This window comes from Zea mays, chromosome 7, assembly GCF_902167145.1.
Source record: "Zea mays cultivar B73 chromosome 7, Zm-B73-REFERENCE-NAM-5.0, whole genome shotgun sequence".
NCBI lineage: Eukaryota > Viridiplantae > Streptophyta > Magnoliopsida > Poales > Poaceae > Zea > Zea mays.
The window spans coordinates 170,342,655-170,354,813 of record NC_050102.1 but is presented as its reverse complement, the minus strand read 5'-3'; positions in this window follow the sequence as shown (position 1 = coordinate 170,354,813).

Sequence of the window (12,159 nt, the reverse complement as noted above, 5' to 3'; positions counted from 1 at the left end):
AAAAGTATATAATATATATGACCAAAATAAAACTAAGATGTTTTGTGGCTGCACATTAAAAACATTTGGTCAGAAATAAAAAATAGTACAACTAGCTCAGAAATAATATCCAGTTCTATGTTCAGTGTTTAGTTGAGGTAATACAACCATACATAATACATATACAATGATCATCATCACTATTCACTATCCCCATCTAGGTACTGGTTCTCGAAGGGCTATTGAAACTCTGGATTCTCCAAGTTGTGTTAGTCCTGTGGGCTTTGACGGGTCTTAGTTAAATAATGAGTCTATGTTTAGTGGGTCTCGATAGGCCTTAGTTAAATGGACCGTGCCAGGCCGGCCTGTGGGCTTGACTTGAGGCCCAGGTATGATCCACATATTGGGACGTGCTGGCCCAGACTCACAATTAAGTTGGGCCGTGCCAGAACTAGGTCGTGCCAGAAATTGTATGCTTTGGGTTGGTCTATTAGGCACAACATAAATGTACACCTATATGTAAATCTATAGAATCAATTTCCATCTCTTACTCCATGAATTTGAGATATGCTTATATATAAACGTTAGAAAGTTATGAAATGTCATGTTCTAAAAAATAGACTACTCCATTAGTTAGATTTTAATTCTTCAAAATCAAGGGAAACAAACAACCCTTATGGCAATTTTCAATGAGAATTTAGTACCACTCTTTAAAATGTTGTCACGTCATCAAAAGATATATCCAGTTTGTAATTAGCTTCTTCAAGCACAAGCTAGACCATGTTTGATAGCAGCTAGACCTGGCCATCCGACCCAACCCGATCAATGTATAGATAAGTACGTACCATAGTTTTTTACCCACAACAATTTGTGGACCGGGTACGGGCCCTAGTTTTTCCCCCCAAAATCAGACCCAACCAAAAAAAACCGACCTAATGCGTCCAATCAAGAGGCACGAGCCAACCCTACCTGACTCGACACTATGCACGGGTTGGACGTGAGTCGTGTCAAATGACCCACGACCTGACTATGGCCGGACTCAAACCTGATCCGATCCGACATTTGAACAGATCTAATAGCAGTTGATGACCAAATTTAACAAAGGTGATTCTCCTTAGCTCGTATATCTAACAAAACGACGGGCACTACCAGCACAAGGTAGCTACATTTTTTTCTAAAAAAATATTTGCATACTGGATGCAAACTCATCCGGTTGCAGTCCTTTACATTCATGACCTGCAGGTCCACACCAACATAATTTAGAGGCTACCACTTGGCTGTTTGGGGCATATGTTTGTGGGCATGTTGATAACAAACGTGAGGGGCTACAGCGGAATGGATTTGTATCCAGTGTGCACATATTTTTTTTCCATTTTTAGGTAGTCATTAGCTTGTTTAACTTAAAAATTATTTTTTTCAAAAATTGTTTCTTTATTTATGTCGGCGTTTCGGACCCGGGGGGTCCCTGGACCGACGAGTGAAATCGCTGCGTGCCCCTGCCCAGATGGGTTGGCGCGGGATGGAACACGAGAGATGAGACAAGCCTCGTATTATCCTCCACTAGGGGTGCCGCTCGTAGTAGGAGTTACAAGCGCGTCGCGTGAGGGAGAGAGAGAGACAGAGTGCGGGAGCCCGTTCGTCCGCCCCTTCCCCCCGCGTGAACCCCCCTCAGGATGGCCCTGGACCTCCCTTTTATAGACGCAAGGAGAGGGTTCAGACGTACAACGGGGGGCGTAGCTATGCGCTAACGTGTCTGGCAGTGGAGTGCCTAAGCCCTGTGTACATGCCAACGTGGCTGTTGGGGGAGAGCTTGGGCCCTGTACATGTGATGGCGTGGCCGTCGGAGGACCGCCTAAGTCCTGTAGGAGCACAGCTGGCAGTGCGGCAGTGCAGCAAGGATCCTGCTGATGTCTCCTTGCTGCCGTAAGGGGCTGAGAGCCACCGGCGTCATGGTGCACGCGGGGCACCATCATTACCCGTCGCCGGGGTAAGCCAGATGGGACGTCGGTCTTGTTCCTTGTAGCCTGAGCAGGCTAGGAATAGGGTAATGATGTATCCCCTGTTGGCGCGGTCGGTCCGAGTCCAAGGTCGGGCGAGGCGGAGACTTCTCTTGAGGCCGAGGCCGGGGTCGGACGAGGACGCGATTCCTCCCGAGGCCGGGGTCGAGGCCGGAGCCTGAGGTCGGGCGAGGCGGAGACCTCCTCCTGAGGCCGGAGCCTGAGGTCGGGCGAGGCGGAGACATCCTCCCGAGGCCGGAGCCTGAGGTCGGGCGAGGCGGAAACCTCCTCCCGAGGCCGGAGCCTGAGGTCGGGCGAGGCGGAGCTTCCTGTTGTGCCCGAGGCCGAACTCGGTGGTTGATCGTGACTTGTTGTCAGTCTTGGCCTGGGTGGTTGACACGGTAGTCGGAGCAGGGCGAGCGGCGCTGTTTTCCTGTCACATCAGACAGTAAAGAAGAGGGGCGAAGTGACTGCGGTCACTTCGACCTGGCCGACTGAGGCGCGTGTGTTAGGATACGGCGTCAGGCATCCCCTGCATTGAATGCACCTGCGAAGCGGTCGGTTGGTGAGGCGGTCTGGCCAAGGTTGCTTAATAGCGAAGTCTGCCCGAGCCGAGCTTCGGGAGAGCCGAGGGGGCGCCCGCTGCCTGAAGAGGCCCTCGGGCGAGGCGTGAACTCGTCTGGGACTACTGCTTCAGCCCGAGGATGGGCTCGGGTGAGATCGCGTCCCTTGGGTAGACGAAACCTTGACTTGAACCACACCCGTCAGTTGGTCTAAGGGTGTTTACCAGCCATGATTAGGAGCATTGGGGGTACCCCTAATTATGGTACCCGACAGTAGCCCCCGAGCCTCGAAGGGAGTGTTGGTACTCGCTTGGAGGCTTTTGCCGCATTTTCGGTGAGGGGACCGGCCTTTCTCGGTTTTTGCCTTGTTCTGGTGGGTGCACGCGAGCGCACCCGCCGGGTATAGCCCCCGAGGCCTCGGAGGAGTGGTTTGACTCCTCTGAGGTCTGAATGCTTTTCGTGATGCCTCGACCGGTTTGATCGTTCCCTCATGCGGCATGGCCGTAGCCCAGGTGCGTGGTCGGGTTCCAAGTTATCAAGCTGGTTTGTTGACGCTGTCAACAGTTTTGGCCGTAGCCGGGTGCGAGAGCAGCCCCCGAGCCTCTGCACGGAGCAAGAGGACGATCAAGGACTTTCCCGACTTTTATCATACGCCCCTGCGTCGCCTTTCCGTAAGGAGGGGGGAAAGCGCCATGTTGCCCTCGGAGGGTGCCGAACATGGTGTTTCCAGTGAGCTGCTAACGGGTGATCCGAGTGGACGCCCGTGTCCCGTTCGTTAGGGGTCGGCTGGTGGCCCAGAGGCGCGCTCCAAAAGTACCTGCGGGTGATTCGTCGGACCCAGACCCCTTCGACAGGGTCCGAGGGCTCGATGCATCCCTCCGGTGGGATTCCGTTACAAATCGTTCCCGCCGGTCTCGGAAATGTCCTAGGGTACCTCGGGAGCGTAGCCCGAGCCTCGGCCATGTATCGGACGTACCCAGAGTCATCCCTCACTCTGCGTGCTCTGGGGCGACTGTCGAACCCTTCCGAGGGGCCAGCCTACGAACCCCTGATCAGTAATGGGCACGGAGCCCGAGCGCTCTGGGGCGGCTGTCGAACCCTTCTGAGGGGCCAGCCTTCGAACCCTTGATCAGTAATGGGCTTGAAGTCCGAGTGCTCTGGGGTGCCTGTCGAAACCCTTCCGAGGGGCCAGCCTTCGAACCCCTGATCAGTAGGAGGGCTCGGGGCCCGCTTCCTTCGCCGAGAAGGATCCTTTCCACAACATCCCCTTTCCCGGTCCCTGTAGCAAGAGAGAGAGAGAGAGAAGGAGGGGAAGGATATGGATTTAAATAAGGCGGCACACCTTTTTTGACGCGATCATTATGGCGAAGGCGAAGCGACGCCCGCCTCTCCTGCCAGAGGTGTCGCCTGCTCCGCCGGAGAGTTAATGCGACGGGACGGGCGATTCGCGTGGCGCCCGTTGCGCGTGCGAGCCGTTCGAGGGACGGGAAGATCGCTTTATCTTCGAGTTTTAATTTTGCAGCGAGTTCGGGTGAAGTTTCGAACGGTTCTTGCTCGGGCCTTTATATACTCGAAAGGGGGGTCGGCAGTGGTTCGTCACTCTGCCATTTGCGCCTGCCTTTTGCTCCGGTTTTCGCAACCTAAGAGAGTAGCCAGGGAAAAGGAAACCGCACACCTCATCTCCCCCGCCTCCACCACCTCCGTTCGGTGATGGCTGACAGGGTGACCGTTGTCCCGCCGTGCGACCCGTGGCCCTCCTCCACTGTAACGCCCTAAATCTAGCAAAAGCAAACAACTCTATTTGGATTATTAAATTTTAGTAGAAAGGAAAATATTTATGTTTTCAAATAAGGAAGCATTGATTTGAAGAATTTCTTGAATAGATAAAATTACCAAGTATTTGTTGCACTCGTGCCGAAGCATATGTTTTGTTTGAATTGATTTGCAAATCTGATTTATGAATTTGACCTTGTGAAGAAAATCTCATTTTACAAAACAATAATGAATTGCTAAAATAGGATTTTTGGAAAATATGTATACTAATACATTTAGTTAATAATAGTATTTATGATAATAAATTTTCCATTGAAGTGTTTGTTATTTATTTCATTCGGAATGATTTTTAATTGCTCATAAGTAATTTTGAATATTGAATATCATTTCTTCTTAAATTAAAATTCACATAAATAATATAATAAATATTAGTCTAAGAATAAATATTATATTTATAAATAATTTTAGGTTAATTGTTATAAATTTTAGGGTTATTTAGATTTGTATTTCGAAATTAGAAAAGGGAATTAAAAAAACAAAAACACTAACCTAGCCCTAACCCTAGGCCCATTAGCAGCCCATCTAAACCCTAGCCGGCGCCCTGCCTCTCCCTGTGCTAGCCGCCGCCTCCCTAGCCATCTCTCACTCCCTCTTCTCTCTCATTCCTCTCCACTGCTCTCTCTGCTTGCAAGCGCCGCGCGCGCCCTGCTCCATGCCGAGTGCCGCCACCTGCTCCATCTTCCCCTTTCTCTCTCTCTCTCTCCCACTCGGCTCTCTCTCCCCTGCACCGACGCGCCAGAAGCCAAGCAGCCCAGGAGCAGGCGACCGGCCAACCCCGAGCCGTCCCTGCACCCGCGACTTCGGCCTCCCCGCGCCGCGCCCGTGCAGCCTGCGCGCCAACCGCCCGACCGCGCCCTGTCCATGCCCTGCACCTCGCGCCGCGCCCAGGTGCCGCGAACCCGACCGAAGGTCGCCGCGTCGCGATGCACCGACTGCCCTACGCGCCCGACGCGATCCCGCGCGACCATTTCTTAACGTTAATGAAACTTCAATGTCGCGGTTACTCCTCCCTCTGTTAATGGCCATCAATGAAATTCATGGTCACCATTTCTTCTCCTCCCCGGCGACCTCTGCTCTCCCTCCCTCTCTCTATAAAACCCCAACCGAGCCCTCTCCTTCTGCCTGCCCAAGCTCGCTCTCCAAGCTATCCCGTGTTCACTGCCGTCGTTGTGGAACGAAGCCGGAGCCGCGCCTTACTCGTCGTCGTGCCTCGCTGGAGTGCCTCGCTGGAGTTCGTCCACGCCGCTCGACGTCGTACCTCGCCATCCGAACGCTCACCGACGACCGTGTCCGTTCTTTGCCCACCAAGACCGTCGTTCATCCCAAGGTTGAAAATAACCCCAACCCGTTAATGTATTTTCTAAATAGTGTTTGAATTACTTAATTGATGTTATGAATTATTGTTGTAATTTTGAGATGATGTGATTTGGCGATTCACGTGTACGATTTTAGAGAGTTGCGATGTATATGTGTAACCGAAATCAAACCCCATGGCACTATTTTGAATATGCATATGGTTTTATAATTCTAAAAATGAATACGGTCACTATTCACTACTTCAGTGGTTTTCATACTAGAAATGTTTATAATTAATTTTGCTTTAGTATGTGGAGCGATAATCGGTTAGTAATGATATAAGTATAATTTTAGTGGTATAAGAAATTGAAATAGATATTAAGCCACGTATTTCCGGTCAAATGAGGATATAGATTTTACTATTCATAATAAATGTATTCATAAGTATAGCACTTAATCACTTAGAATAGTAAAATGCTCATTTATGTCATAATAACCATGAATAGATTACTGCATATTAATTGGAACATGGAGTGACCACCCGGGAAAACAGTGCTACCATGAGAACTATCATGGCTCTGGTCTTGGCTAAATAACTAGGGAAATCTTATGTTGGGTGTTGGTCGTGGTCGACCGGAACGGGGGCATCTGGCAAGCTCTTATAGTTCCGGCTCAGGCAGATTGGACACGAGCATAGTTCCCAAAGCTTTACCCTATAGTCTGGACTATAAGTTGGTTACGGTAGGTGTGCCTTATGCAGTTTGACCATTTCCAGCATTTGCGTAATGAGGACTCTAGGGAGAAGCCTCGTAGTGAAACCCTGGCCATTCACCTTGGAAGTGAATACGGGTCTAGCTAACCCGGGCTAGAAGGGAATCGCGACTCATGGGTAAAGATGCGCCACCTCTGCAGAGTGTAAAACTGATATATCAGCCGTGCTCACGGTTATGAGCAGCCTGGACTCCTCACATGATAATTGAACTTGAAGATGGAAATAAATCGAGATCCGATGATCTGCCAATGGTTTGCTTAAGTGGTTTCACTTAAGTGTTTTTGAAATACTCTTGTACCTTTGCTTAATAGGAATACTTGGGATTCACACTTATTAGTAAGACAGATGTTGTTAATAAAATGTTGACCAACTAAAATGCTTACTGCTCAACCTCAGCCTCACCTTGCTAGACTTGCATTAGTTTTTCCCCCACTTGCTGAGCCCCGACCATAAGTAAGCTCACCCTTGCTTAATTTTGATCAGAAGTTGGAGATGAAGATATGATGCTGAACTCCATGGATGCTAGTCTAGTGATACCCCCGGTCATCTTCCTGTGGATGGATGTCCATGCTCGCTGTACTTTGATGAATAAAGGTTAAGACATTATGTCTGTTCAAAGTGTAATATGTTAATGTAATCGTTATTTACGCTTTTATGCATGGTTCTTTTGATATATTACACTTGTGACGTCAACATATGTGTGGAAATAGATCCTGGCACACATATGCTATGCACCCGGCTCTGCCCCTTAGAAACGGGTGTGACAGAAGTGGTATCAAAGCAATGTGACCGTAGGTCGCTAGATTAGTTAGAAATGGAAAGCCCAGTCAGTCTTTCAAAGCTTGATATATTTTCCTCCAAAAAAACTTACTTTATATCAAAACTCGTCTCTTTTATTTTCAACTCTTTTTGTCTGATTCTTCATCTATGAGAAGGTTCTAATGAGAAGCATTGCAAGATGATCAAGCTAGGATTACGGAACTTGAAGCGAAGATTGCCAGATGAAACTCTTTCGAGGCTATCGACGATGCCCTATTCTCTGTCTTATCCCCACTCCGCAAGAAGTTTTGTTATGGATTCCCTAGATCTATTATTTGACTTCTTGGTTAGGTTGATAGGATTGTTCTTTAGTATTAAGATTTTGGACTAGATCGGTAAAGGCGATATTATATTATAAGTGGTTTTCTAATCCCTAATATTGCTATATAACCCTTGACTTTTTATACTTTTGTTTTCTTGCCATTGTATTGCCACCCTTGTGCAATATCTACCTTGATATATTACACTTTTGCCTCTCTACTTTTCTCCTTGATAATGCTTTCTCCCTATTGAATTCTTATACTTTTGCTTTCGTGCCATTGTATTGCCACCCTTGCGCAATATCTACCTTGATGTATGAAACCTTTGGCTCTCTACTCCTTGATAATGCTTTCTCCCTAACTCACTTTATATTTTGGTTGTATCATTTATCCTCACTTTAATAGTTCATGGTTATCTTATTTCTCTCTTGGCCACCAACAAATATGTCTTGTCTAACTCCTTGATAATTCTTACCAACTCCTTGATGTTATAATATCTTTCTTATTTCAAACCTTGTCTCACCTTTCGTTTTGGTTGAATGAGTAGAATTGGATTGTGATGTGCTGGTATGCTTGAGTTAATTGTCCTTTGTGTTCATGTTTGATTTGCTTCTTTGAAATGATTGTTGGTGTACCATGTGACTTTTGTCCACAATGACATCAGTTAGCTAGGTAAAACCTTAGATAGATGGGTTTTCTCTGCTCTCTATAATCTGTCTTTGCTCAACCTTTTCGTCCCTTCCATTCTTCCATACCCATACAGATGTCAGACCTTGGAATGTCAACTACAAGTGATGTCACTAAGTGCAAAGAATGTGGTGTGTTGGCAAGTCAAAACAACACTATAAATAAAACAGCCGATGAACAGACAACCAAGACACATAAGGATGCACAACCAAACCAACAGACAAGTGAACTTGGAACATGTTGTTGTTGTTGTGAGTACTATGGAATTCCTTGTCGCCAGATCAGTACAAACGAAAGTGAAACTACAAAACAGAAGAACCGGATTTTGTTTTCTGGCATAAAAAGACAATGGTCTCCTCAAGAACAACTAATAGCAGAGTCTCTCATACCTAATGCACAGTCAGTTGATGAATTGCAAAGTATTCCAAAAAGAAAACATCACAAGGATGCCCAGCCCCAAGAAGAAACACATGAGTGTTACATTGATGGATGGACTATTACTTGCACACAGTTTCAGCCTCGTCGTCACATCAGATCCAAGAAACAAAAAGGGAAACATGGAAAAAGTCAAGAAATAACTTCAAGAAAAACTTGCTATCAATGTGGACGTGAAGGTCATTACTTCCGTAATTGTCCAGAGAAGAGTTCACTACAGATCACCTCCGAGATGAAGCTATCTCAGTCATCAGACATGAAATATGAACAAAAATGCACAGAAACTTCTACCAACAACGTAAAGACAACTCCACCATATAAACCATCAGGTCGTGCTTGCTTTGGATGTGGTGATACCGGCCATCTTGTTAATGGTTGTCCTAAGAAGGATGTGGAGATCAATAAGGTCCAAAAGAAAAGACAACACCCTCAAACCCATGCATCAACAAAGAATAAACAACGGAAAGAGACAACAGGAAAGATAAGTTATGCAGTGACAGGAACCATTCCATATGATGATGCAGTAATTTTTGGAACACTGGTCATTCACACAACCATCGCCACCGTGTTGTATGATCCTCGTACAACACATTCTCTTATCAGTGCCCAGTTTGCAACAAAGTACGGTATCTTTAAGTGTCCCTTGAGATCAAAGAAGACCATCAGTACACCTGAAGGAAAAATGTTAGTAAACTACATATGTTCAAAAGTAAGTGTTAAAATCAATGGTATAGATTTTCCAGCTGATCTCCTAGTGATAGAATCAATGGGAAAGGATGTGATTCTTGGAAAGAATTGGTTACAAAGAACTAAGGCAGTAATCCAACATACTGAGAGAACCATGTGTTTGGAAACTCCATCTGGAGAAAGAATAGTAGTTGAAGACGACCGACCTCCAGCACTGAAGATTGGTACATCTTACAAGGAAGAATAATATATCATTTAGCTAGAAGAAGGAGTATGTCTCGCGAAAAAAAGTCAAGATGTTGCCCTTTCAAGATTTGTAATAGTGCTAAGTAATATATGAATAAATTTGGAGAATCTTTCGCACCTATTGTGTTTTGCCTCTTTATAAAGAAAATAAAGTGTGGTGTCATCTGCTATATGCAAACAATGTGATACTCTAGTTGCCCTAAAGTCCCGCTCAAGTCTTTCTCTCAATTTGTGCTCAAAGAAATATTGTTGGATCAGAAAGATGATTTGGATATCAAGCTCTGAAATCTATAAGGTTCAAAAGGATCTATGTTAAGGATTATGACACTTGTACGCTCTTGTATTATGATGAAGCTAGTAGAAATCTGAAACCACCCTTGTTCCTTAACTAATCTTATATTGGAAATTAAAACGTTGTGTTAGCTCTTTATCTTAATGTCATACAAGCCTCTTATGCAGTCTGCCTCACTAACTCTTTTACCCTCTGACTAGATGATGAACCCCAATGGAAATGAAGTAAATGATGCCAACGACAATATTCCTACCTTAACAACTATGAACGAGAAAAATGAGTCACAGAGATATTCGATGAATGGAATGAAGAACAACAAAAGGAATAGAAAAATGTTTGGATACATGATTAGTCCACCTCAAGCGAAAGCAACGAAACACATGGATACCCAAACAGAAGAATCAAGTCAGGCTCAGCTATATGAGATACAGACACCCAGTCAACCCTCACCCCTGTTGGTCAAGCAAAGTTGACTCGCAAAGAACTCAAAGCAAGAGGTGCTTGCTATTATTGCAAAAACGAAGGACATCTTATTCGTGAATGCCCCAAGAAGCGTCTAGACCGACTAGAGAAGAAAGCTGCCAAGCATGACCTAAGCAATAGTTCAGAAGACCCACCATTTTATAAGTACGATGATGAAGGTTGCTTGATTAGTATACATTTCGGAGCAGAGAAGTAAGGAAGTTCCTTAAGTTTGGAGGAGTTCAATGTGAACTAAGAACCTACAAATAAACCATGTATCTCCTTCGCTTTCGTGCTAGCCTTTCTTAATCTCGAGGACGAGATTCTTTTTAAGAGGGGTAGATTTTGTAACACCCTAAATCTAGCAAAAGCAAACAACTCTATTTGGATTATTAAATTTCAGTAGAAAGGAAAATATTTATGTTTTCAAATAAGGAAGCATTGATTTGAAGAATTTCTTGAATAGATAAAATTACCAAGTATTTGTTGCACTCGTGCCGAAGCATATGTTTTGTTTGAATTGATTTGCAAATCCGATTTATGAATTTGACCTTGTGAAGAAAATCTCATTTTACAAAACAACAATGAATTGCTAAAATAGGATTTTTGGAAAATATGTATACTAATACATTTAGTTAATAATAGTATTTATGATAATAAATTTTCCATTGAAGTGTTTGTTATTTATTTCATTCGGAATGATTTTTAATTGCTCATAAGTAATTTTGAATATTGAATATCATTTCTTCTTAAATTAAAATTCACATAAATAATATAATAAATATTAGTCTAAGAATAAATATTATATTTATAAATAATTTTGGGTTAATTGTTATAAATTTTAGGGTTATTTAGATTTGTATTTCGAAATTAGAAAAGGGAATTAAAAAAACAAAAACACTAACCTAGCCCTAACCCTAGGCCCATTAGCAGCCCATCTAAACCCTAGCCAGCGCCCTGCCTCTCCCTGTGCTAGCCGCCGCCTCCCTGGCCATCTCTCACTCCCTCTTCTCTCTCATCCCTCTCCCCTGCTCTCTCTGCTTGCAAGCGCCGCGCGCGCTCTGCTCCATGCCGAGTGCCGCCGCCTGCTCCATCTTCCCCTTTCTCTCTCTCCCACTCGGCTCTCTCTCTCTCCCCTGCACCGACGCGCCAGAAGCCAAGCAGCCCAGGAGCAGCCGACCGGCCAACCCCGAGCCGTCCCTGCACCTGCGACTTCGGCCTCCCCGCGCCGCGCCCGTGCAGCCTGCGCGCCAGCCGCCCGACCGCGCCCTGTCCATGCCCTGCACCTCGCGTCGCGCCCAGGTGCCGCGAACCCGACCGAAGGTCACCGCGCCGCGATGCACCGACTGCCCTACGCGCCCAACGCGATCCCGCGCGACCATTTCTTGTCGTTAATGAAACTTCAATGCCGCGGTTACTCCTCCCTCTGTTAATGGCCATCAATGAAATTCATGGTCGCCATTTCTTCGCCTCCCCGGCGACCTCTGCTCTCCCTCCCTCTCTCTATAAAACCCCAACCAAGCCCTCTCCTTCTGCCTGCCCAAGCTCGCTCTCCAAGCTATCCCGTGTTCACTGCCGTCGTTGTGGACCAAAGCCGGAGCAGCGCCTTACTCGTCGTCGTGCCTCGCTGGAGTGCCTCACCGGAGTTCGTCCACGTCGCTCGTCGTCGTACCTCGCCATCCGAACGCTCACCGACGACCGTGTCCGTTCTTTGCCCACCAAGACCGCCGTTCATCCCAAGGTTGAAAATAACCCCAACCTGTTAATGTATTTTCTAAATCGTGTTTGAATTACTTAATTGATGTTATGAATTATTGTTGTAATTTTGAGA